This window comes from Coregonus lavaretus, assembly GCF_964263955.1.
Source record: "Coregonus lavaretus genome assembly, chromosome: 15".
Classification (NCBI taxonomy): domain Eukaryota; kingdom Metazoa; phylum Chordata; class Actinopteri; order Salmoniformes; family Salmonidae; genus Coregonus; species Coregonus lavaretus.
In genome coordinates, this window is record NC_140002.1 from 28,119,513 (window position 1) to 28,144,301 (window position 24,789).

At 42.5% G+C, this 24,789-nt stretch overlaps 1 protein-coding gene across 2 annotated transcripts in view; it reads right to left on the bottom strand.

The window, feature by feature from the left end:
• LOC311142995 (nuclear receptor-interacting protein 1-like) overlaps positions 1-24,789 on the bottom strand; it is a 58,205-nt gene that overhangs the window by 27,887 nt on the left and 5,529 nt on the right. The window contains exon 2 of one of the 2 annotated variants that reach the window (XM_084178782.1): positions 16,974-17,084. The exons of the other annotated variant lie outside the window; for it this stretch is intronic. The gene's annotated coding sequence lies outside the window, so the exon portion shown is untranslated. The remainder of the gene's footprint in view (positions 1-16,973; positions 17,085-24,789) is intronic. 2 annotated transcript variants of the gene reach the window in all.

Sequence of the window (24,789 nt, forward strand, 5' to 3'; positions counted from 1 at the left end):
ATCTCACATAACATTAATGGTCTTCTTAATTAAGCCCCTCGATATAGAATGGAGATGGGGGATTGCCTTGGATGTAAGATGATGACATCAGATGAAAGCTTACACACTGACTGTCCGTGTACATACTGTAGATACTGTATATGCCAGTGGAGGCTCATCATGATTCATCACCAGCCAATTAGGACACTGAGTGCATTCTTGCAATTGGGTCGTTCCATATCATTTCAGCAAGCTGAAATAATTTATATAGTTAGAAACAGATAATATAAGCATTACGGAAACATGATTTTGTTTAAATCCAATGTGATCTCTGTAATTGATTGCACAAAAATTGACCATTTTTAATTTATAGGATTCATATAATATTAAATACATATAGTACCTAACGTCCTATTTGGACCAAACTTTTTTTCTAACAATGAGTAAGAAATGAAGTGGTCAAAAGCCATCCATGGACCCCACCCCAACAACGAGTATATAGTATCAGTTCTCTATGTTTGACATGTAGTATGGAGCTGCGGCTCTGAGTATTGTTTCTTTATCCTATGTAATGTACTCTCATTGAATTTGGTGGGGGGTTTTCCCCCCTGTTCAGAGAAATTAGTCTTTGAAGTTGTTGGGTTTATGTCCAATCCTGCATCCTGATATTCTGCTATCCCAGGGGGAGTGAGCATCTATCTGCCTTGCTCCATCACCCATCCATCAGGAGCTAGCTAGGGCTACCAGTGAACATGGACAACTGCACTGTAAATACCCTGGCCTGAATGTGATGAGGGAGAGAGGAGATCTGGGAGAAATCTATGTTATATTTAGAAAAATAACAACCTAAGGTCAGAAGAAGAAAATGTAGAGAGCTTAATTTCTTCTGAGTGTGTGTGGCTTGGCTGGCTTGTCTGTGAGCTTGTCAGTTGGGATTGCAGTAATCAAACGCTATTACTGGAGACGGAAGGGGGAACAGAGGCGCTTATAGGTGGTAGTACTTCACAGACTCCCACTACTGTAGGCCCTCTGTGTGTGTGTGTGTGTCTTTTTCTCTGTGTGATGTAGGGCTAAGGAGTGGTGAGGAGAGACCTCAGCGCTCAGCTTGGGGTGTATAATCTATGGTTCATTTGCAGCTTTTCTCCCCAGTATGACAAGCCGTTTACTAGACGCAGCCTCTGTCGCTGACCCAGGTCTGAGTGGCTGCCTCTGCCTGCAACTGGCGACAGCCAGGGCCCTGCCTCCCCATCATGCCTTGCTCTGCTCTGCTCCCTCTTCTACAGTCTAACTGACGATAACTCCGCCACCCTCTGCCTCCATGAACTGTAGGAAAAAATAGGTTGCCCTTTTTTTCTTCTCTCCCTGAGCTAGGAGTTCTGCAGAGTATGATGAAGGGAGACAGAGAGAAGGAGAGAGGGTTGGAGGGACTAGGGCCATGGCGGTCACTACATTTAGTCAGTCGGTGATTGTCAAGCAAATAACTGCCGGTCTCACGGTAATTGACCGTTAATTAACATAAACACATTTAGCATCTCCTGGCTTTCACGCATAGCCTACAAGTCACTGATGCAGACCTTTGGAACATCTACATTTAAAAAAGTATAATAAATCCATGTAATACAGCCTACGCCATCACAACTAATCCATTATTTATTTTAGACAGGTCTAAAGAAGCATGATATGAAGAAAATGTAGTATTTTTCAGAAGAACAGAATAGCATACTCTGAGTTGTCCTTATGTTAGGCCCTGATCTGGCTATGCCATATGGCTGTGGGGTACAATAGTTCATTTAGCAGACAATATGTGCTTAGAATTCCGTGGCATTATTTTATAGTATGAAGAATACAATTGAACATAGCTGAATAAAATAGGGAGTGCGCACATGCAGCTATTCTGTTTTGAGCAGTTAACAAAGAAACAGGTACTCTTATATGCTTAATTTAGAGTAATTTATGTAACTTTGTTGTGATACAAATGATGGGCTATATGTTTGGTTTTTAATACCTTCTAAGGCTGCATGATGCCACTAATGGTGATTTGAAAAAAGTTGCATGAAAGACATGAGCTCTGCTTTGTTTCTTGCGCAGGCTGTACACACTTCATCAGTCTCTCTTTTACAATTTGACAAGCACTTGATAATGCCTCAAATCCCCTTTGTGTGGCCGTAATGCCCCCTAAATAAATCCATGCCTTTTGCGGTCAGTGGCCGTTGTACCCTTGGGCTGAATATAATAATTATAATTCCCTTCTCCCGGCTGCGTGCCGAAGCATCTCACATGGCTCTCCGTCACGTGATTGGGTCTTTCTCACAGGCTACAAGTGAAGACAGACACATCGGGGATGCAACTGCGCACGTCCTTATCCAATTCCGAGGCGCATATTGAATATATTGGAAGAACTGTCCACATTTACTTTCGTCAGGCAACAAGATGAGTAGGCCTAACAAACAGCAAAAGCACTAGCCTATGTCAATCTACTATCCCCCATAGTACAAGTTTACCTATTCTATTCTGTGCGAGAAATAAATATTCCAAACATAGTCTGGGACAGTTGTGGGATGCGATAGATCACAAATTAATACAACCGCTAGCATCAAAAAACTTGTTTTAAGCAATGAGTCTGACACAACAGATGAGAAAGTTTAGCTTAAAATGTTGTTAAACTATTAGGCTATTTCTTCACATTATAAGCACAGCAATGCGCACATGGCAGTAGGCTATAAGCGCAAATGTTCCATTAGCAGGAAAACACCATTCTCAAAAGTGAACACAAATGCGATTATGCAGGTAATGCTTTTATTATAAATGTGAATTTCTATGGTGAAAATTATCTTCCCCAAACTTGAAATTGCCAGTTAGGCTCTACACCCGTTGTAAAGTGGATTAATGTGCTTCATTTTAAGACGTTATTTGGCCACTTTAGTTGTGATACAAACCTTATCAAAACATATAGGCCTATGGGCTAGGCTACATGAGATGTGCGACTATGATTAGAAAAAGTTGCAAATAAAAGCATGCGCTGTTTCTTGCCTTAAGCTGGGCATCATTCACAAGTGATAATTTATTATTCACAAGTGATAGGCTAATATTGTCACCCATCACACTATTCTTGATTTAATGTTGTCTTAACATATACTAAATAATATATATGTGGGAAATTTGTTTTGATTTAGAATAGACCATTATCATGCACCTGTCTCGAAACAGGGGTAGCAGGAAAAAATACATGTCATCTATGCACTTAAATAGCGAATGGAGGACGCTTTTCCCGTGTTTCATTTTCATGCCAGCCAGGTAGGCTATACTCCTGTTGTAAAAAGAAGCAATGTGCTTAATATTAGGAAAGTTGAGAAATAAATATAGTAGACCTAGCCTATAGAAAGCTGATGGGATCCTCCTCTTTTTAATAGAGGCCATCACTCTGTTTTCTCATACAATTGCATAGCCTATAGAAATGTTGTGCAACATGAGCTCATGGGCTCTCATGAAGTTTGATTAGATTTTCAATTACATTTGCATTGATGTCAGAGTGATTAGAGGGACAATAGATTGCTGAGTACCAGGCAGTTAGCAAGTTTGGTAGGCTACTAATGACCATCAGCAGCATCAGAGCTTGGAGAAGCCTAATTACCGTGACAAAACGGTCACGTGGAATTTGACTGCCGTCATGACTCGTGACCGAGAAAGAGAGACAAAGAAAGAAAGAGAGTACCCTCATGAGCCCGAGTGTTTGTGAGATCCCACTCCTGTGGCCTTTGAGTTTACCCTTATCAGCTTGGCCTGTATGTACAGTAGGCAGAGCAATCCTCCCACGCCTTCATTAAACAACTAGCTACTGCTCCCAGGGCACAAACATCAGCCAGTCTACCATGTTCACAGACACACACACACACACAAGCACAAACACACAAGCAGTCATGCGCGTGCAGACACACACCCACTCACACACTCACATACTCACCCATCCCACCCCTCCCCAGCTCAGAGGTGAACATTAGCTCATCTGTCACTCAGAATGTTAAATGGGATCCTTTGCCTTATTTAAACACACACTGCTTTTTTACTCATTTATCAACAACCATTAAGGTAGCTATGACATGCCATCGGACAAGACTCATTCGTAGCATTTCTAGGCCTGGGGAGATTTTCTTCAGTGTTACTTGAGGTAGGCTGATACCATTGGCTTTGCCTGACACTAGGGGTGTGAACGTTTAACCCTTTACACTTGTGGGAATTGGCCTATATGGATAGGGCTAAATTGAAATGTTTCTAACAGAAGAAATATGAAATGCATAACCATGGCAGCAATTAAAAGGGAACAGTTTGGAGATTATGGGAAAATTATTAGACCAAAGGTGAGGACACAACAGTTCACCGGACACAAGACTGAATCCAAACATTACACTGTTGATTTTATGTGTATTTTACATTTACTGTACTTTTCGCCACATTTGTTGATAACGAAATCTGAAAATAGTCTGGATACATTCAGTAACATGATAAGAATTTCCTGGAAAATGTGTTGTAGGTGCAACATAAGACAAAGAAATGACAAGGGTTTGAGTGAGAGGACTAACTTGTGCCTCCAAGTGTACACATTTCCTAAGTAATTTCAATGCACTTTAATGACTCAAAGAAGAGTCAAATACAAGTTTTAAATTTGTTTTATGAGTAGTGCGTGACCCTAGTGTGACAACACATACATTCTAAGTGATTTCAATGGGTCTTTCTCCATTTTGATTGTTTTATACTGTTCAATTCAACTTCAACCAAAAATACTTTTCAGCATTTTCAGCATTTTCATCTATTTCTGCATCTTGTGCACTCATTTGAGATCATTTCCACACTGCCACATAGGGCTGCATGATATGGGCAAACAATCTAGGCCTTACTTTCAACCAAATTTTGCAATTGCGATTTGACTTGCGATTTAGAGCAAAACACTTGGGTGAACCTTTGGAATCATGGAAATTGAATGATTATTCTAATCTATAGTTAGAATATAATAGTGGGCACTTTGAATCCAGTGTTGTTTGACATGACAATGAATGAAAATGCCAGGGAGGAGTTATTGTGACAGGGTAGGAACCAAAGTGTTGATAAGTGTTTCCTAGGGGACACTATAATCTTTGGCTACATTGAATGTTTTCTCTTAGCTACTTCATGTAGCTAACATATTTATGCTTCACATATTCCTCTTTGATTTAGAAGATACAGTACTGTTGCACAAACAACATGCGGATTTAGGTCTACACCATCACTGATATTATCAGGCTGTATAGCCACACTGGACAAGAATAGAAACGCAACACGTAAAGTGTTGGTCCCAGAAATGTTCCATACGCACAAAAAGGTTATTTCTCTCAAATGTTGTGCATAAATTTGTTTACATCCCTGTTAGTGAGCATTTCTCCTTTGCCAAGATCCACCTGACAGGTGTGGCATATCAAGAAGCTGATCAAACAGCATGATCATTACACAGGTGCACCTTGTGCTGGGGACAATAAAAATGTGCAGTTTTGTCACACAACAAAATGCCACAGATTTCTCAAGTTTTGAGGGAGCATGCAATTGGCATGCTGACTGCAGGAATGTCCACCAGAGCTGTTGCCAGAGAATTTAATGTTAATTTCTCTACCATAAGCTGCCTCCAACATTGTTTTAGAGAATTTAGCAGTACGTCAAACCGGCCTCACAACCGCAGACCACGTGTAACCACGCCAGCCCAGAACTTCCACATCCGGCTTCTTCACCTGTGCTGAATAGTATTTCTGTCTGTAATAAAGCCCTTTTGTGGGGAAAAATGCATTCTGATTTGCTGGGCCTGGCTCCCCAGTGGGTGGGTCTGGCTGCCAAGGGGGTGGGCTTATGCCTTCCCAGGCCCACCCATGGCTGCACCCAGTGTTGCCAACTTAGCAACTTTGTCGCTATATTTAGCGAGTTTTCAGACCCCTCTAGCGACACATTTTCAAAAAAGTGACTAGCAACAAATCTAGCGACTTTTTCTGGTGTTATTGGAGACTTTTGGAGACTCTGACGTGAAAGCACGTATCGTTCTTACTCTTCTCAACGAGCAGCGGGTGCTTTGTTATCCCCGTCCCAAAGCACTCACAGGCGGCCCAGTCCTCGCGCAGCAGTCCCTCCCAGCTGCAGTCAGAGCAGGAGATGTTCACCCCTCCGCATCCAGACTGCAAATGAATCGCGCATGCGGGAAGCTGCCGCTGGCTGATCCCGCCCTGGCTTACATTCAGGGCGGGATGTAAATGTAAGTGTTTTTTACTCACTTTTTGTCTCTCCCACGACGTTATTCCTCTCTCCTACAGCATCCATCACAATTACATGCACATGGCCAACTATGCAAATTAGGTGATGACGTCATTTAGCGACTTCTAGCAACTTCTAGGACAGCCAATAGCTACTTTCCTTACTGAGGAGTTGGCAACACTGGCTGCACCCCTGCCCAGTCATGTGAAATCCATAGATTAGGGCCTAATTTTATTTCAATTGACTGATTTCCTTATATGAACTGAAACTGTAATTGTTGCATGTTTGCTCTGACTCAGTACATTTATTAGCTAGCTAGCTAGCCAGCTAACTAGTGATTAGCATTAGCGGCTAACACGATTTAGGTCCAACTTGCTAAGAAAAGACAAACTAGCCGTTTGCAGATGTAAGAAACACAAACTAATAGGGTCATTATAGAACGCTAGTGGATTTATATTAAGAAGCAAAGTGAAAACAGCATCATTGTCATCAACATTGTTGCATGTGCTGCGTTGACCATGGAGACTGAATGCATGTGTCTCGTGGTCGAAGAACAACAAATGTGCTCCTTGAGTGAAAGAGGGCGGGGCTAGGTCTGTGTGGAAAGCGGCATGGAGAGAGAGAAACCGGAGAGATATGACTCAAGTAGCGGAGTAATCTAAAAAAATTTACTTTACATACGCCGTACCAAACATTCAAATACTGTTATAGAAGGTACAGTAAAAACCCAAACCGGTCCGTGCATCAATACCGGTATATCGTAAAATATGGTATACCGCCCAGCCCTAACTATAAGCTGATTTTTTAAAGCTCTCCTAGCTGTGCCTTTGAGGAACTAGAGCAAGCACACTTGTAGTTGTTTTGTTTGGAACACAAATCTGCATCCCTGCCATCACACAATTACTGTTGTTGTTTACGCAATCCAAACACGGTCCATTATAAATGGGAATCTGGGTCAGGTGTGCATCATTTGAAAGCTTGTTCTATTGCCAACATGATTAGCTAAGTTATAAAATACAATATGGCAGTGTTAGGCATTCACAATGCAATTTAGAGAACAATATCATCATTTTGGTGCGCATGAGTGCCAGGGTCGGATTAAGAAATCATAACCCAGGGTATGGCACCATGTCATCTTGTAACTACATCAAACATAGTGATCATAAATGCTGACACTGTATATGACATGAGTTTTATGATATGGAAATGTGAAGTGCACATGGACTCACAGGTGTTTGGCTTGCTTGTATGACATCAAAGTAGTATTTATTATAATCCTCAACGTCTCATCTTTCAAAAGACATTGAGTCATCTTAATTTACAGCATTTCCCTCTCAGACAACAAAACATTTGCAAAAGTTGCCCAATTAGTGGGAGGGATGGGGGCAACTTCTTGTCGTGCGCGGTGCTCAAGTTCAGAACGGCTGTCAGTCAAAACCCATACAGAGCTGTGAAGCACAGAGCCTGAGGTCTGACGTCATGTATAGCATGTTACTGTACAGCCACTGCATTCCAATTTAGGTGTTCATCAGTGGCCAAATCTGCTATTTTCAACCCGTATACGGATACGAGTGTAAAGGGTTAACGTTAAAACATTTAAACTAAATTGAATCATTAATGTTATATAAAGCGGATATAAAGCGCTCCACACGTCATCGTCTTTTAACAGTTAAATAAAAAGTGCTGATTACAGAATTTATTTAAGTTGATATGCAGCCATTGTCAATGGCCTACTTGAGTTGCGAGGTAATTTGCTAAATGAAGGACTGCAAGCGCCATTTGAGCCGCGACTCGCGCTGCTGAAACAGAAGCGTCTTTCTCATCAATATCACAGTTCACCGTTTACTCTAATTTCTACAGGTTGTTATTTTCTTTATAATGGGAGTTGAGACTTACAGTTAACAGCATTAGAAAGAAACAATTATTCCCTTTTAACCAATAAATACCTGCATTTGGTGCATGTTTTATTTTGCTCTGTGTTTGATTTCTGAGCTTAAACATGAGATGTTAAACTTGAAACAAAGTAGGCCCCTAGAATAATGAATTTTGTTGCATATTTCAGTCTGCAACCTGCCTAGGTTTAGGGGGGGTTGTAACCTATTCTAAATGGCACACTATAGCACCCCCATACTTAACTGGCGGACTGCGAACCGGATCCGGACCCAGAACGGGTCAATACGGACCGCGGGTCCCGGAAAGAAAATAAAAAAGGCACTGGTATCTTATAAACACACATAAGACATGGAAGAATGCATAGAATTGCAGGAATTTTGTTTTAAAACAGAAAAAAACTAATCTGCCCCATGCAAAATGTGTAGAATTGCGGGAAATTAGCTTTAAAACGGCAACATTTTCTCTCCGCCAATAAGAGGGGTGTGAACAGTTTGGGGTCGCATGGATTGCGAGGTGTTGGTTTGTTACTATGCCGATAAATTATATTATCCATCCGGCTTTTGCCACCTATGAAATTTGTGTGACCGGACCTTCTCAAATAGTACTTAAGAACCCCTGTATAGCAGTTCACAAAAAAAACCTAAAATAGACGAGACGCATCTATTCCAAAACTGCAGCTTGTGGTTAGAACACATATTTACCCACTTCAACCAGTCCATTTTAAATATGTGATAAAGCGGTCGTGATTTGGCAGGGAATGTAGCTTGTCTACAGTTTTGTTTGTTTATCAGTTAGATACGTTTTTATAGGCTGTAAATTCTGTAGGCCTAATGGTAGCTTGGGTGCGCAGCACGCGTCTGTAGAGGGAGCGGTTGGATCGAAATTGAGTGAGAGACATGTAACGGAGGGAAAATAATGTAGGGAGAAGAACTGTGATCACTTGACTAGGTTTCTTTTTTGTTGTGAGTCGATAATACACATAACAAATCGAAGGAACACTAGAGTCAACACGAATTAACATTTGTCTTAGGGACAAAATTTCACCTGCCACAAAGCAGATTCCAGATGCCTAAGCCTACTCTATGACTGCGGTAGAACTTTATTGTCCCCTAGCGGTCATACCACGCAATAGGATTTCACGTGGAATTTTATGCAATTGTCTTATGGTTTTATCGGAAAACTTACTTAAACACTAAGAACATCTTTCTATTTGTCACATCCCTACCTGACACTGTCACACCAATGTCACTGTGGGTCACGACAGCTCATGATATCTGCACCCACCCACGCACACACGCAAACACACATACAGTGCCTTCATAAAGTATTCATACACCTTGACTTATTCCACATTTTGTAGTGTTAAAGCCTGAATTAAAAATTGATTAAATGTATTCTTTTTCTCACCCATCTACACACAATATCCCATAATGACAAAGTGAAAACATGTATTTATCAATTTTAGAAAATGTATTGAAAATGTAATACAGAAATATCTCATTTACATAAGTATTTACACCCCTGAGTCATTACATGTTAGTATCACCTTTGGCAGCGATTACAGCTGTGAGTATTTCTGGGTATGTCTCTAAGAGCTTTGCACACCTGGAATGTACAATATTTGCACATTATTCTTATAAAAATTCATCAAGCTCTGTCAAGTTGGTTGTTGATCATTGCTAGACAGCCAGTTTCAAGTCTTGCCATATATTTTCAAGCTGATTTAAGTCAAAACGGTAACTAGGCCTCTCAGGAACATTCAATGTCGTCTTGGTAAGCAACTCCATTGTATATTTGGCCTTGTGTTTTAGGTTTTAAAAAACTCTCTAGTCCTTGCCTATGACAAGCATACCCATAACATGATGCAGCCATCACCATGCTTGAATACATGAAGAGTGGTACTCAGTGATGTGTTGTGTTGGATTAGCCTCAAACATAATGCTTTGTATTCAGGACATAAAGCTAATTTCTTTGCATTTTTTTTTTGCAGTTTTACTTTAGTGCCTTATTGCAAACAGGATGCATGTTTTGGAATATTTGTATTCTGTACAGGCTTTCTTCTTTTCACTCTGTCATTTAGGTTAGTATTGTGGAGTAACTACAATGTTGTTGATCCATCCTCAGTTTTCTCCTATCACAGCCATTAATAAACTCTGTGACTGTTTTAAAGTCACCATTGGCCTCATGGTGACATCTCTGAGCGTTTTCCTTCCTCTTTGGCAACTGAGATAGGAAGGACATCTGTATCTTTGTAGTGACTGGGTGTATTGATACACCATCTAAAGTGTAATTCATAACTTCACCATGCTCAAAGGGATATTCAATGTCTGCTTTTTTTTTTTTAACCATCTACCAATAGTTGACCTTCTTTGCGAGGCGGTCTTTGTGGTTGAATCTGTGTTTGAAATTCATTGCTCGACTGAGGGACCTTACAGATAATTGTATGTGTGGGGTACAGAGAGGAGGTTGTCATTCAGAAATAATGTTAAACACTATTATTGCACACAGAGTGAGTCCATGCAATGTATTATGTGACTTGTTAAGCAAATTTTTACTCCTGAATTTATTTAGACTTGCCATAACAAAGGGGTTGAATACTTATTGAGTCAAGACATTTCAGCTTTTCATTTTTGAATGAATTTGTAAAAATGTCTAAAAACATAATTCCACTTTGACATTATGTGGTATTGTGTGTATGCCAGTGACACAAAATCTCAATTTAATACATTTTAAATTCCGGCTGTAACACAACAAAATGTGGAAAAAGTCAATGGGGTGTGAATACTTTCTGACGGCACTGTAATTCTTCATTCTTCATTAAGCTGCATTCAGTCATGTGTGGGTTCTTTAATCTTCCCCTGCATTAGTCATGGTCCTCAGTTAGCAGTAGTGGCAACAGCAACAGGCTCCTCTTGTACCTCAGTTTGATCTCTGCTAACGTGATAATTTATTTTCCCAAAGCACTAACCGATACATCGTCAAACCTATTGATTCCACTCAGAGATTGGATAGCTAGCTATATGTTAGCATCCCTTCGCTAGTTTAGCCTATGTCTCACCCCATGTTTCATGCAGTGTGTAGGCAAGCATATATAAATATATATATATATAGAGACAAGAGTGATACCGGTGGATGCAGCAGCGCGGTTACTACGCCATGTGGTTGAATACATACTGAATAGCATTAGACATTGCCTGGCATCCTGCTTTAAAAGCAGAGAGAGGAGGTTGACCTGGTGCTAAACCTTCAGCAGAAGTGCTAAGCCTCTGCATGCTAATGGTGACCTACTGTGCTGCTGCTGCACAGACCTGTTGTGTAGCCTCAGAGACACAGTCATCAACATGAAGCCTGCTGCTTTTCCACTTTCCCCTACGCTTGGCCTAGCCAAAAACACAAAATAAGACAATTCCTCTCCAGAAAAAAAACCATGAAGCTTATCACTGATGTGAATGAGCAACATCAGCAGGTGAGAACCGAGGAACATGGCCTTATTCTCTTGTGGGGTGAATGTGTGTCAGATGTGTTCATGGGGCCTGTGAGGGTTGAGGGGGGGGGGGGGGGGTGAGGTTCCCTAGGAAAAGCCAGTAAGTGGAACAGTCTAAACCTTTTTGGTGTGTATGTAGGTCAGGCCTGGTCTCCTCATAACCACCAAGGTCAACGCTGCTGAATGGAACGGCAGGTGGCTTACAAAGAGAGAGACAAGAGAGCGAGAGGGAAAGAGAGGGAGAGAGAGATGGTCTCTCTCTCTCTCTCTCTCTCTCTCTCACTCTCTCTCTCTCTCTCGCTCTCTCTCTTTGCCGAGTCGTTCCACCTAAATGATTGCACCCAAATTGGCCATTTCAATTTATTAGATTTGTATGATATTAAATAAATATAGTACCCAACATCTAATTTGAACCAAATCTCTTCTTAACAATGATTAAGATGTAAGGAATCCAAATAAAATGGTCAATTTTTTTCCAGAGAAATTCAACATTGAAGTCGCTTGCATTTTCTCCCATAAATGAATGTGAAAGTACCTGGTTTTGCCCACTAGATGCACTGTTCCCTCTATTTGGGTAGAAAACTAATATACCTTTTGCTCATGATGAAAACAAATTGTGTGTTCATCCTCACAATTCAAGCAAGTCCTACATGAAAGCAAATCAGTTTGTTCTTCTCCTAGCAACCTAATGCTTCAACCCCTCTCCTTGAATAGTTCAACAAGTGGCAGCTCTCTAATTTCTCTGAACAGGGGAAAGAAAACATCACCAAATTCACAATAAATACATTACGGAATATGAATAAACAATACTCCAAGCTGCAGCTTCATACTACTTGTCAAACACAGAGAACTGATAATGTATACTGCTGCAATGCTTATCTTATCTGTTTCTAACTACAAAAACCATCTCAGAACAATCTGAGACGGTGGGTGTCATGGCTTGCTGAAATGAAATGGAACGACCCAGCCAGGTCTGTTCCAGCTCTATACATGTAAACACAGTTACACAAGGACTGTTAGGCTGCTACAGCTCTCTTGTGCTAGCTAACAACCACAGGTGTGTGTGTGTGTGTGTGTGTGTGTGTGTGTGTGTGTGTGTGTGTGTGTGTGCGTGCGTGCGTGCGTGCGTGCGCATGCACATGCCTGTGTGTGTGTATGTGTATACAAAGCATGTTACACAAGCTGTACATTGGCATCAGTTTGTTAGCTACTCTAGCGCTAGCCCCATTCTCTGACATGTAAATACAGTTACACAAGCTGCTGTGTGTTTGTGCAGCGCTAATGCTAAACCTTGACAGGAAACAAGGTTATACAAGCTAAGGGTTACTCATGGGCTGCTAACCCTACATGTAAACACTTCTCTTAAAATGTATTTCTGTCTGTCTGAAAAAGACCTAGGTTACATTCTGAAAATATCCCTGTATGTTACACAAATCTGTTTAACTCAAGTATTACCTTAGAAAATACAGATGTTCCGCCAACTCTGTTTTTGTTTTGAACTCTTCATAAAGCTTCCTTTGTTCCATAAAAAGCACTTGACTTCTAAATAAAAATCCAACCCTTGATCCAAAGTCCTATAACCTCAAACCATCGCCTGCATATGTGGAGGTAAAGAAAAGGGAAGAGGAGAAAGAGAGGGAGGCAGAGAGAGAGAGAGAGAGAGAGAGAGAGAGAGAGAGAGAGAGACAAGAAATACTGAGAGTGAGAGATTGCTGCCTAATGTATTTTTACACACTTCATGGAAATCATGGCGTTTCAATGGGATGTGTTCATGTGGCGTTAACACAGCGATAAGGTGAATCCATTCACTAGGCTCAACATATATTAAATACATCAGAGGGGAGAAAATACTATAAATGACGATTAAAAATACTCTGAAAAGCAGTCAGCTCTATTAAAGAAAGACGGAGTATGGCAGGAGCAGGTACATTTTTATGAGTGGGACAGCTGCTGCTGCTGTAGCCGAGAAGAGGACTGATTCAAGGCAACTGCAATAACATGAATCCCCCCAGCCAGCTCATTGAGGACATGAATCACTTTAGTCACAGACTGACCTTCAAACTGACACATCCTGGGATCGGTGATCGAGAGTCGAGACGATGACTAATCCTGCCTGACCTGCCATTGGCTGCCATTACAATGAAGCATGCAGGGCCCTGGGCTCAGGGGGGACTAGTGGGGCTGCTGTTTGTTTGCTCCAGCTCAGATCATGACAGGAGTCAACCGAGGGGTAGAGAGTAGGGGAAGCCATGTATCTGCCTGGCTCTGACACATTGACCTCCAACCTGTTTGACCTTGGACTGGCATGATTAGCCAATAGGACAACAACCCCCCGCAGCTGCATGCTCTGCTTGCATGCTACAGTCAGTCACCCCCTGCCCCCTCTTAGTCACATAAGGACTGTTAATGTTGGGAGGGGGTGGTTGGGGTGAGGTTCGGTGAAGGATGTCACATGATTAGATCTCCTTCTGGAGAGTTACTTAAAAAGCCTCCTCAGCAATCAGGTCAAGGTCTTAATGCCAGAGGAAGAAAAAGAGAGAGAGGGGGGAGGGGAGAGAGAAAGAGTGGGAGAAAGAGAGGGGGGAGAGAGAGAAGAGGAGGAGCGCTACAGTACACTACTCCTCTGCATTCACAGAGCCTGAAGAGGGAAGGAAGGAAGATCACTAATACACAGGCAGCAGTGGTTCTATTAACAATATTAATCTCTCTGCTTAGTGGACACTTTTATTCAAAGTCACTTCCATGGTTATCAGTCTCACACATCTTTTTTTAATTTCTATGGCTGCTGGATATTTACTGGCCAAATCCAGGTTAATTGCCTTTACTCAAGGGCAGAGGAGAACAGCAGAGTATGAGCCAGCAATCTTCTAGTCACCAATCCATTCTCCTTAAGTAATAGGTCATAGTGCTGCCTACAGACATCTTCCCTCCTCTCTCAAATGGCCTCTCTTTCTCTCACGCTGCACAAGGCATGCAGGCAGACAGGCAGACAGCAGTCCTTGATTGGGCATCTCATAACAACCTCCTGAGAAAGGCTTGGCCCTGGGTGTGTACCACAGCTCTCTCCCTGTCTGTTTACCAAGGCAGCCCCCTCACCAGGATGCCCACAATGACATTAGTATTTTAACATTAGTATCACTACTTTACTAATGATAGTTATTTTTGGCCACCCATGAGAGTGGTTAATCTGTTCTGTTGTACTGTTATCACATATTAAGGTTAAACACTTTTGTAGCTTTAACCCCTCCTAGAGTCAATTGACGCACCGGTGCGTACATCTAAGTAACATAATAAAAAAATCCCCATCAAAATCCGTCAGTTTAAGCTAGAGATATCAGTTTTTTTTTGCATTGGATGCGTCTCAATCCACCGCATCCACCGATGTAGTTTTGTGCCTACCCATAAAAATTGTTTAATATGTGTAAAAAAATATACAGTATATATTTCCTGAGCTTTCTTATATCTCCTAGATATAGGACAAACACTTCAAAACCTTGTTTCTTATTATTAATTTTTTGACTGTCTTTTTTGCCATTTATGAATGTGTTATTCAATGCGTTTCTCTGGTCTACAGTAGAAAAGGTCAAATTCAATATTTTATCAAATAATGTTTTAACATATTTTTTTTTTATACCTAAAGGGGTCCTAAAATTCCAAATCAAATAGCTAAATTATCCATAGTATGACCATCTTAAAACAATTCCATACTGTATGTTAGCTTAGAACCCCCCCGCGCCCCCAACGGCTTAGACTTTTAAGAATGAATGAGTCTTACACAAGTATATGAGATCTAAAAGAGCCTATGCATATCCCAATGTTGGCATAGTTACCATTTGTTTCAATATGTACGTAATAATGTCATTCATTTTATATGAAATATGTAATGTGCAAAAATATTCAAGGAACATTTTAATTTGCAGTGTACAAACTTAACATGATGAACAGGACAGGTGGCCAAAATAACTATCTGAAAGCCATGTCCCTAATAGGCCATGCCTCCTGAAAATAACCTATGGATTACATTAAATAACACCCAGCTGCTGGGTCAACCCAGCATGAAAGTGAATAAAAACCCAACTGATGGTTAAATTAACCCATGTTTAGGTAATCCAAATAACCCAACATGTTGGGTTATTCACGCAACCCAACTGGCTGGCTCAAAATAACCCAGCGTGTGTTCTGTCCAATATTTACCAAGCGCTAGGTTACCAAATAACCAAATTGGGTTGTTTTTAACCTAGCATTTTTTTTGTGCACTCTCCACAGCACAGCCACCCACACAAAGGTTCCCTGTTGCCCGGCAACAGCTTGCCTCATCACTAAAATCCCTAAATCTCCCAAAAGTTATACAATTACAGTTGGTGGTGTAGAGGTGTGGAGGTTATTGTTTCCACAGCACTAAAATGATAAAGGATGTGTGTCTAAAACAAGCAGTGAGTGAGTGAGTGACTGACTGGGGAAATCCCAGCTAGCAGCTCCTACTACCACAAACAGACACACAGTCACTGTGATGTCATCAGGATCCTACTCCATTTGAATTTGGCCCTAGCTCTGTTTTTCCTCTCCCTCGGAAATCCATATGACTCAGATTTCAGTCTGCCCATTGATTAAGACAACAGGGTGTGAGTCTGTGTACGTGTGAGCGTGTGTTTACATGAACGATAATCAAAATAATGACCGCCGCACTGTGCACTATGAACTCTCTGGTCGGTGCGCTTGGTCTTGGAGTATCACAGCTACCTACTCTAAAGACAACGTTTTACACCATTTACATTTTCCCGAACGCACCCCTTCTTCAGGTAAATAAATCTCTCAGTCACAATCCCACAGCACCTACTGTATAGCATATGCACCCCTCCTCCCCCCTTCCCTCTCCTGTCTTCCTGTGCAATATATCCATCATTCATTCATAAATTCTGAAAACTCCTCTTTAGCTAATAAGCTTTTAAAAGAGAAAGATATAATTAAGTTGCCAGGACCTCTCTGCCCCCTCCTTGTCCAGGGGCTGGGCTGGGCGCCGGGGGGACGTGTGCTGCTCTGCGCTACTCTACATGGTGTCAGGGAGTCACATATACCCATGTTTAAAGCAGAGGTGAGCTGGTTAGGCAGACAGGCAGCGTTACGTAAAGCCTCCCCCTGCACAGGCTTATTGCACCAGACGCTTTGTCCTTGCCTGGGCTGCTTCAAGGTTCCCAAAAGGACAGGCTGTTAAGAAGTTGGGAAGGACAGGGCCCCTGTAATATGCTGGCTGGGAGGGAGCGCTATGCTGAGACTGTGCCTGCCTTGGAATTTGAATTCTCCGACAGACAGGCTCATGCATCAATCCCTCAGCTTACAAAGACAAACCACTAACCTTCACCAGGCCGGGGACTCGTCAGGAATGAGTGGCATTTTCACTTAGCCTGGACGGCTTCTCTCTCCCCCAGATCTAAGCTCTGCTCTGCTCTCAGTCCCTCCACTTAACCTGGTTAAAATAAGACACAGTTAAGTAACACTCCCCTCAGTCCGCAAAAATCCTCTGGTGTTTCTGACAACCTAATCGGACATTGTGACTTGTTGTGTTAAACTTTAACCTCCTAGCTGTGCTCTTCGGGACTGACCCTGATGACCAGGACACAGACAAATACAGGTAGCCTAATGCATTAGTAGCTAACTAACTAGTAACTACACAAGACTAAATTGCTAACTAGAAGACTTTGGGAAAGTCATGATCAAATTATGTAATTATCAATTATCTTTCCTTTTTGAAGGCCATTTATTGTTCTCATGTTATTTGCATCCTCTTATTGTGATTTCAAACTGATTGTAAACACACCAGTAGCCTATTTGTTGTATCTACTTAGTAAAGCAATGTGAGTCATGTTTTGATGTATCGTAGCCTATAACTACTTCAGTTAGAAACACTGTATTCTACTGTATTCATGAGTGTATGTTCCTGTTTCATTTACAGGGCACCCACACACTACCATGCCAGCGGCATTGGCCTGATTGTGATAAAGAAAGGAAGAGAAGAGACCTTCTCCCTGCCCAACTGGCAGTGCTGCAGAAGCCACACACACAGTAGGAGAAGCCTTCTGCTGCACCTCCACAGCCTGAGGCCACCATCTCAACTTCAGGAGCAGGGAGGGAAAGTCAACTCTGTTCTGCTCCTCTGTTGTGTCCGCCCCAACCAACCCAAGGAGACAGTCAGGTCTACTCACATCACCCTGTAGGTTTGGGCTGCTTCAGACTACAACAAAACATGGCTTGTATATCTAAATATCATCAGCAGTAAGGAAAGACAGAACAATGGCAATGCACATTATGTTTGGCCTGTGTATGTAACAGTACAAGGTAACTGTGTTCTTCTCTCTCGTTGCCCCTGCTTCATTGATCGGCACAGTTAGGTTCCACAGCTGTTGTTTCTGAAATGGGGCGCAATGTTTTCGTGTGGGCGACATGCTTAATTTATCTGACCTGCATCTCTCCCCTCTCTCCGTGGATCACTTTGGGAGTAATTTCAGTATACATTTCAAGTATAAATATTTTACAGCAATCGCAAACAGTAAGAATCAATGTGTGTGGATAATTGAGCGGCCCTGTCAGTGCTCCAAGGCCAGGGTGCAGGAGGGTGAGGTGGGGAGGGGAGGGGAGGGGAGTAAGGTGGGAGGGGGGATGGGGAGGTGAGGAGGGTGAGGAAGAGTTATCCAACAGATGAGCCAGGCAGCCAGGGCCAGTCAGTATCTCAGAGGGCTGCCTGCCTGCTCCAGCCTTCCTCCAACTTTCATCCCTCCATTTCGTCATTCCACCCTGCCTGCCTGCCTCCAGGAGCCACAGCAATAAAGACGCATTTAGCTGCTCCTGCCGTGTCATCAAAATGAGTCCCATTGACTTTAGTTCCATCCCTCCCTTCCACCCCGCTCCCGGATTGGAGTAGATTGCCTTGGAGAGTTGGTGTGATGGTGTGAAAGCATGACCGACATGACATTGTATTTTTACATCACTAAATCAACATCTAGGCCTATTGTTAGCAGGGGTTGGAACCGGTTCAGGGAACAGAACCAAAAACCGGAAAATAACGACATTTTTAGAGGAACAGAATCAGAACCAGAAGCGAAAGTGATCTATACTGTTCCGGAACAGAACCGTCATTTTAAAAGCATGGGAACCAGTTAGTAATGTTCTTTTATGTTCCGGACATTTTTTCAGTCCCACAAAAAACGCAAAAAAGCACCTATTTAAAGCCCTCACTCTGTCACTCAGAAATGTATTCCAGTGTATGCCTGCTAGCTGAAAATCTTTGCCTGTTAGTATGTAGGCTACCTGCCCCTCCCCCTCCGAAGCATAGGCTACTGTAGCCTACTGACGTTACAAGCATGATCCAGAAATTAGGGAGAGATTTTTTATTAGAGAATGGATTCACTTTTTCAATGCTAGTTAAGGATATTATAGTTATCATGTTTCACATTGGATTTATTAACTACAAAAAGGTAAGACGTGTTTTTAAATCTGGTGTCACTCTGCATACACAAGCTTGTTAGCTAGCTAGCTAGCTAGCTCTGGGCCAACGTTAAGCCAACTCTTGGAAGTTCAAAGACATCCAAAGTTCCTCCATAGAAGCCGCTCCTCCGTAGGTATAATTCTGAGGGCCTAATTCAGATAATGCATGTCATAACTAGATGCCCAGCGCTTCAAGCCAAGCCTCCTCCCCCAACCTCTCTCCCACCTGCAAAATTTCACTACACTTGTCTGTCCATCGGGCATGTAAACAACTATAGCTTGCCCGCTCCATAGCAAGCTGCTCTATCCGCACTGATTGCTGAAGTAATTTCATGTTGAGCTAAATGTAAAAAATAAAATCAGAGGTTGAAACTTTTACTGCAGTGGGCTAAATCAGGGCCACACAGAGTGTTTCTTGCTAGTCTGAAACAAATCTACTTTGAAACAAAAGTATACACCTCACACACATGGTTATGGGCTTTAAAATAATAATACCATGTCAGATATAGAGTTGACATGTATTCAATTTTGAGTTTGCATCCCAATATAACACTTTATATACATCACAGAAGACTGAAATATAACAAAACCGTTTGACATAGAAACACCGGATCTTCGGCTGGTTTTTAAAATAATGTTTATTAATTATGAAATTATGAAAAATATTAATAACATTCCACCAATGAGGCCACTAGGTCATTTAAATGCAGGAAAGGGCTACAAAGGAACAGAAAGGAATAATATAAACAGGTACTTTTTTGGGGTTCGAACTAGTTAAGTGGAACAGAACGAAAAACAATAATGGTTCTGTTCAGAACGAAACTAATTTCGGTTCCAACCTCTGATTGTTAGAGATATATTTTTACCCAAGCACATTTCTAATGAGTAGCCAACTGTTGTAAGTTAAGAGGTTGGTCATTGCAACACAATCAGCATTCTGATTCCATCTACAACAACCTTAAAGCCTGATAGTAAATGCTTGACTCCGACCACACGTTCACAATGTCTGAACAGAGCTATCATGGACACGTCATGACACCTGTCATATCCAGTAGTTTACAGTATGCAGATTGTTGACAAACGACCTTACACTGTCCTGACACATGAGACTGAGTGTAATCCAAACACAGCTAGCTCGTTTCTGTAGCTCAGCATTCATGAAAACACAACATAAGTGCACACACTCAAAGGCATGCATGTATGCACACACACACATGCATATGCACACACTCTCACAGTATAGGCTACACACACCTTCCTTTACAATTGCATATTTTCTTGACCCTTAATATACCAACAGGAGTATTTTATTCTGTGTCATTTTAATTAGGGCTGCCCCCGACAAAAAAATATCTTGGTCGACCTAGAATCGATTGGTCAAAATGTGTAAACTTATTTTTCCATATATAGACAGACACACCATATGTCTTTGAATAAATCAACTACATATGCACTGAGCTTGTCTGATGCTTTAAGTACACTGTTTGATTAAATCATTAAGACACACAAATGACTTAAGAAAGAGCCCGATGGTCCCACCGTGTTAAACAAAATGACAGCGAGTGCCTGTGTGACTGGCGCACGTTGTCTCGCTCTCCTCCCTACTGCATCGAAAAGGCACCACAGCACAGCAAGTGTTTATTGCTCTGTTCGTGCTGAAGCTGCAACATCATTTCAGCCATTTACTTTCTTACTTGTATCTGACTGAAAAGTTCTGTCACCGAAATCCCTAATTTGTTTATGAAAAACGTTCCCTATTCACAACCCTTGCTCTCTTTACGTGAAACATGTAAGCATCACATGCATGTGACCAATAGGGTCTGACCTAAATCCTATCATAATCACATCAATAAACTGGTTATAACAAACACCGAACTCTGAACACAGTAACATGTGACAGCAGAATGTATGCGGAAGACGTGAAAAAGAAACTCGAAACGGGCAAATGTTTACTGGCTGCTCAGGAGGGAAAGGGGAAGTTTAGATCTGTGGAAGACATTTGACTTCGTTGTGGAAACTACTGTAGCTCAAGAAAAAGGAGGGTACATGAGCAAGCGTTGCGTGACAATTATGTGTGCCAAACAGTTGCTGTTAGATTACAATATTATATATTTTTCTGACCATTTGGAACAGTGTAAACAACACTAAATAAATAAGTGTACCAGAGAGCCTGTTCTAATGAGAAAAAAAGATATATAAAAAAAACAGTTGTATGCATTCGTGAATTGCGATTGATTTATTGTTTAGGCTAATTATTCAAAGCTCCCTTTGTTATTTCATTTTAAAACAAAAATGCTTGATTGCATTTCAAAGCATGAATGTCTCGTATGCTGTGTGGTGGCATGAACGAATGAATGATTGATTGATACAGTAGCCTACAGTAAATATTGAAATATAGTCCTAAGTAATGAAAATGACACATTGATAATGATCATAATAATATTTTTTATAATAACAATAAGAAGCAGATCAAGAAAAAGGAGGGTATAGGAGCGAGAGCTACGTGCATATTATGTGTGACAAACAGGTGCTGTTAGATTACAATATTATTTTTCTGCCTGTTTGGAACAGTGAAAACAACACTAAATAAATTATAAGCAATACCAGTCTGTTCTAATGAAATAAAATTGTAAAGATTAAAAACAGCCGAATCTGTGAAATTGCTTTATCTGACATTTTGCCGTTGCATGAGGCTTGGTGCTCACGGAATCAGTAGGCTATTAAACAAACACTCAAACAGGCAACATAAGCAGGATCTGTCGTATTTCTGTAGATATATATGGATGATTTATACACTGCTCAAAAAAATAAAGGGAACACTTAAACAACACAATGTAACTCCAAGTCAATCACACTTCTGTGAAATCAAACTGTCCACTTAGGAAGCAACACTGATTGACATTAAATTTCACATGCTGTTGTGCAAATGGAATAGACAACAGGTGGAAATTATAGGCAATTAGCAAGACACCCCCAATAAAGAAGTGGTTCTGCAGGTGGTGACCACAGACCACTTCTCAGTTCCTATGCTTCCTGGCTGATGTTTTGGTCACTTTTGAATGCTGGCGGTGCTTTCACTCTAATGGTAGCATGAGACGGAGTCTACAACCCACACAAGTGGCTCAGGTAGTGCAGCTCGTCCAGGATGGCACATCAATGCGAGCTGTGGCAAGAAGGTTTGCTGTGTCTGTCAGCGTAGTGTCCAGAGCATGGAGGCGCAACCAGGAGACAGGCCAGTACATCAGGAGACGTGGAGGAGGCCGTAGGAGGGCAACAACCCAGCAGCAGGACCGCTACCTCCGCCTTTGTGCAAGGAGGAGCAGGAGGAGCACTGCCAGAGCCCTGCAAAATGACCTCCAGCAGGCCACAAATGTGCATGTGTCTGCTCAAACGGTCAGAAACAGACTCCATGAGGGTGGTATGAGGGCCCGAAGTCCACAGGTGGGGGTTTTGCTTACAGCCCAACACCGTGCAGGACGTTTGGCATTTGCCAGAGAACCCCCAGACCTCCATGGGTTGATCAATTTGATTTCCATTGATAATTTTTGTGTGATTTTGTTGTCAGCACATTCAACTATGTAAAGAAAAAAGTATTTAATAAGATTATTTCATTCATTCAGATCTAGGATGTGTTGTTTAAGTGTTCCCTTTATTTTTTTGAGCAGTGTAAAGCAAGGCACATTTAACAGTTAGGCTATTGATTATAGACCTAATTAAGTTCTCTCTCCTCAATTTTCTTAGACAATAAGGCTAAGGCAAGGGCTGTTTCCTCATCTCGGCTGGTGCTGCATCCGCCACATTGTTCTCAATCCCAATATGCTGGTTAACTTTCCTATTATGCACATAGGGAAAGGCACTAATTTTCCCTGCACTGAAGATTGTGTTTCAGAATCGCGGACAGCGACCGTATCCAACGTGAGAGAAAGCGCATTTGTTATAAAATAATATTAGATTTATTTGTGTTGCACCATTATTTTTACATAACATAACCTTATACAATTTCAGTATCACGTCTTAGAGTGATGGACTGTGCCATCCCCGTGGCCTCCGCAATGGATTAGTCCACTGAGACAGGGGCGAATCAGACAGGTGTCTTGTGCACCATGATAAAACAAAAATTGCGAGTACTCGACTTAAGAAATCTCGGTCGACCAACAGCCTATCGACCAAACAATCGACCAGTCGATAAAATGGGGTTAGCCCTAATTTTAATACATACACTACAGCAAAGACAGTGCATTAATTGTAACAATGTAACAACACTGTTACAACACTGTAACAACCATTTTGGGGGCAGACAGATTGTTTGTTGTCCTGGGAAGACAAAACCTTGATCTGTTAGACCAGGGTCCAGAGTCCATATTTCTCATTAAATATCCTCTGATTCTGTTGTGGGATACTGCACATCAATCATCATCAGCAGCTCCCTAGACAACAACTCACGGCTACAGCAAAACAAGTTGTGTAGAGTACAGTACATTAGCTCAGTGGAGGAGGAAGATGGCTGGAATGTGCACCAGATTAACCTATTCAAGAGCAAGAACATGTTAAATGTGGAGGTTTTAGTTACAGTTGAAGTCGGAAGTTTACATACACCTTAGCCAAATACTGTCACGATCGTCATACATAGAGGAGGAGGACCAAGGCGCAGCGTTGAATGTGAACATATTATTTATTTGAATGATCACCCGATCAAAACAACAAAACAACGACGTGACAGTCGACGGTCAATACACAACCAAACACGAACAAAAACCCACAACACCCACAGGAAAACATACAGATTAAATATGGCTCCCAATCAGAGATAACGAGCCGACAGCTGACACTCGTTACCTCCGATTGGGAGTCATTGACCAAACATAGAAATGCACCCAACAGAAATACAAACATAGAAATACACCCAAATAATGAACACACCCTGGCTCACTATACAGAGTCCCGGAGCCAGAGCGTGACAGTACCCCCCCCTAAAGGCGCGGACTGCGACCGCGCCTCAATACGGGCTAAACAAGGGAGGGCTGGGTGGGCACACCTCCTCGGCGGTGGCTCTGGCTCCGTCCTTGATCCCCACCTCTTCTCCAACCCCCCAAAGTACCCCTGGTCCTGTCCAGCCCCGCTGGCCGGAGCCGGACCGACGACACGCGCCCCTGGCCTGATGCGTGGAGGAGGAACGGGCCGGACCGGGCTGACGACGCGCACCACTGACCTGGTGCGGGGAGCTTGGATGGGCCGAACTGGGCTGGCGACGCGCACCACAGACTTGGTGCGGAGAGCAGGAACGGGCCGGACAGGGCTGACGAAACGCACCACAGACTTGGTGCGGAGAACAGGCACGGGCCGTGCCGGACTGACGCCGCACCCCACTGGCTTGGTGTGGGGAGCAGGAGCGGACCGAGCCGGGCTGTCGAAGCGCACCCCTGACTTGGTGCGGGGAGCAGGAACGGGACGAGCCGGGCTGGCGACGCGCACCACAGACCTGGTGCGGAGAGCAGGAACGGGCAGAGCCGGGCTGACGAGACGCACCACAGACTTGATGCGGGGAGCAGGAATGGGCCGGACTGGGCTGGCGACGCGCACCACAGACCTGGTGCGGAGAGCAGGAACGGGCAGAGCCGGGCTGACGAGACGCACCACAGACTTGATGCGGGGAGCAGGAACGGGCCGGACTGGACTGACGACGCACACCA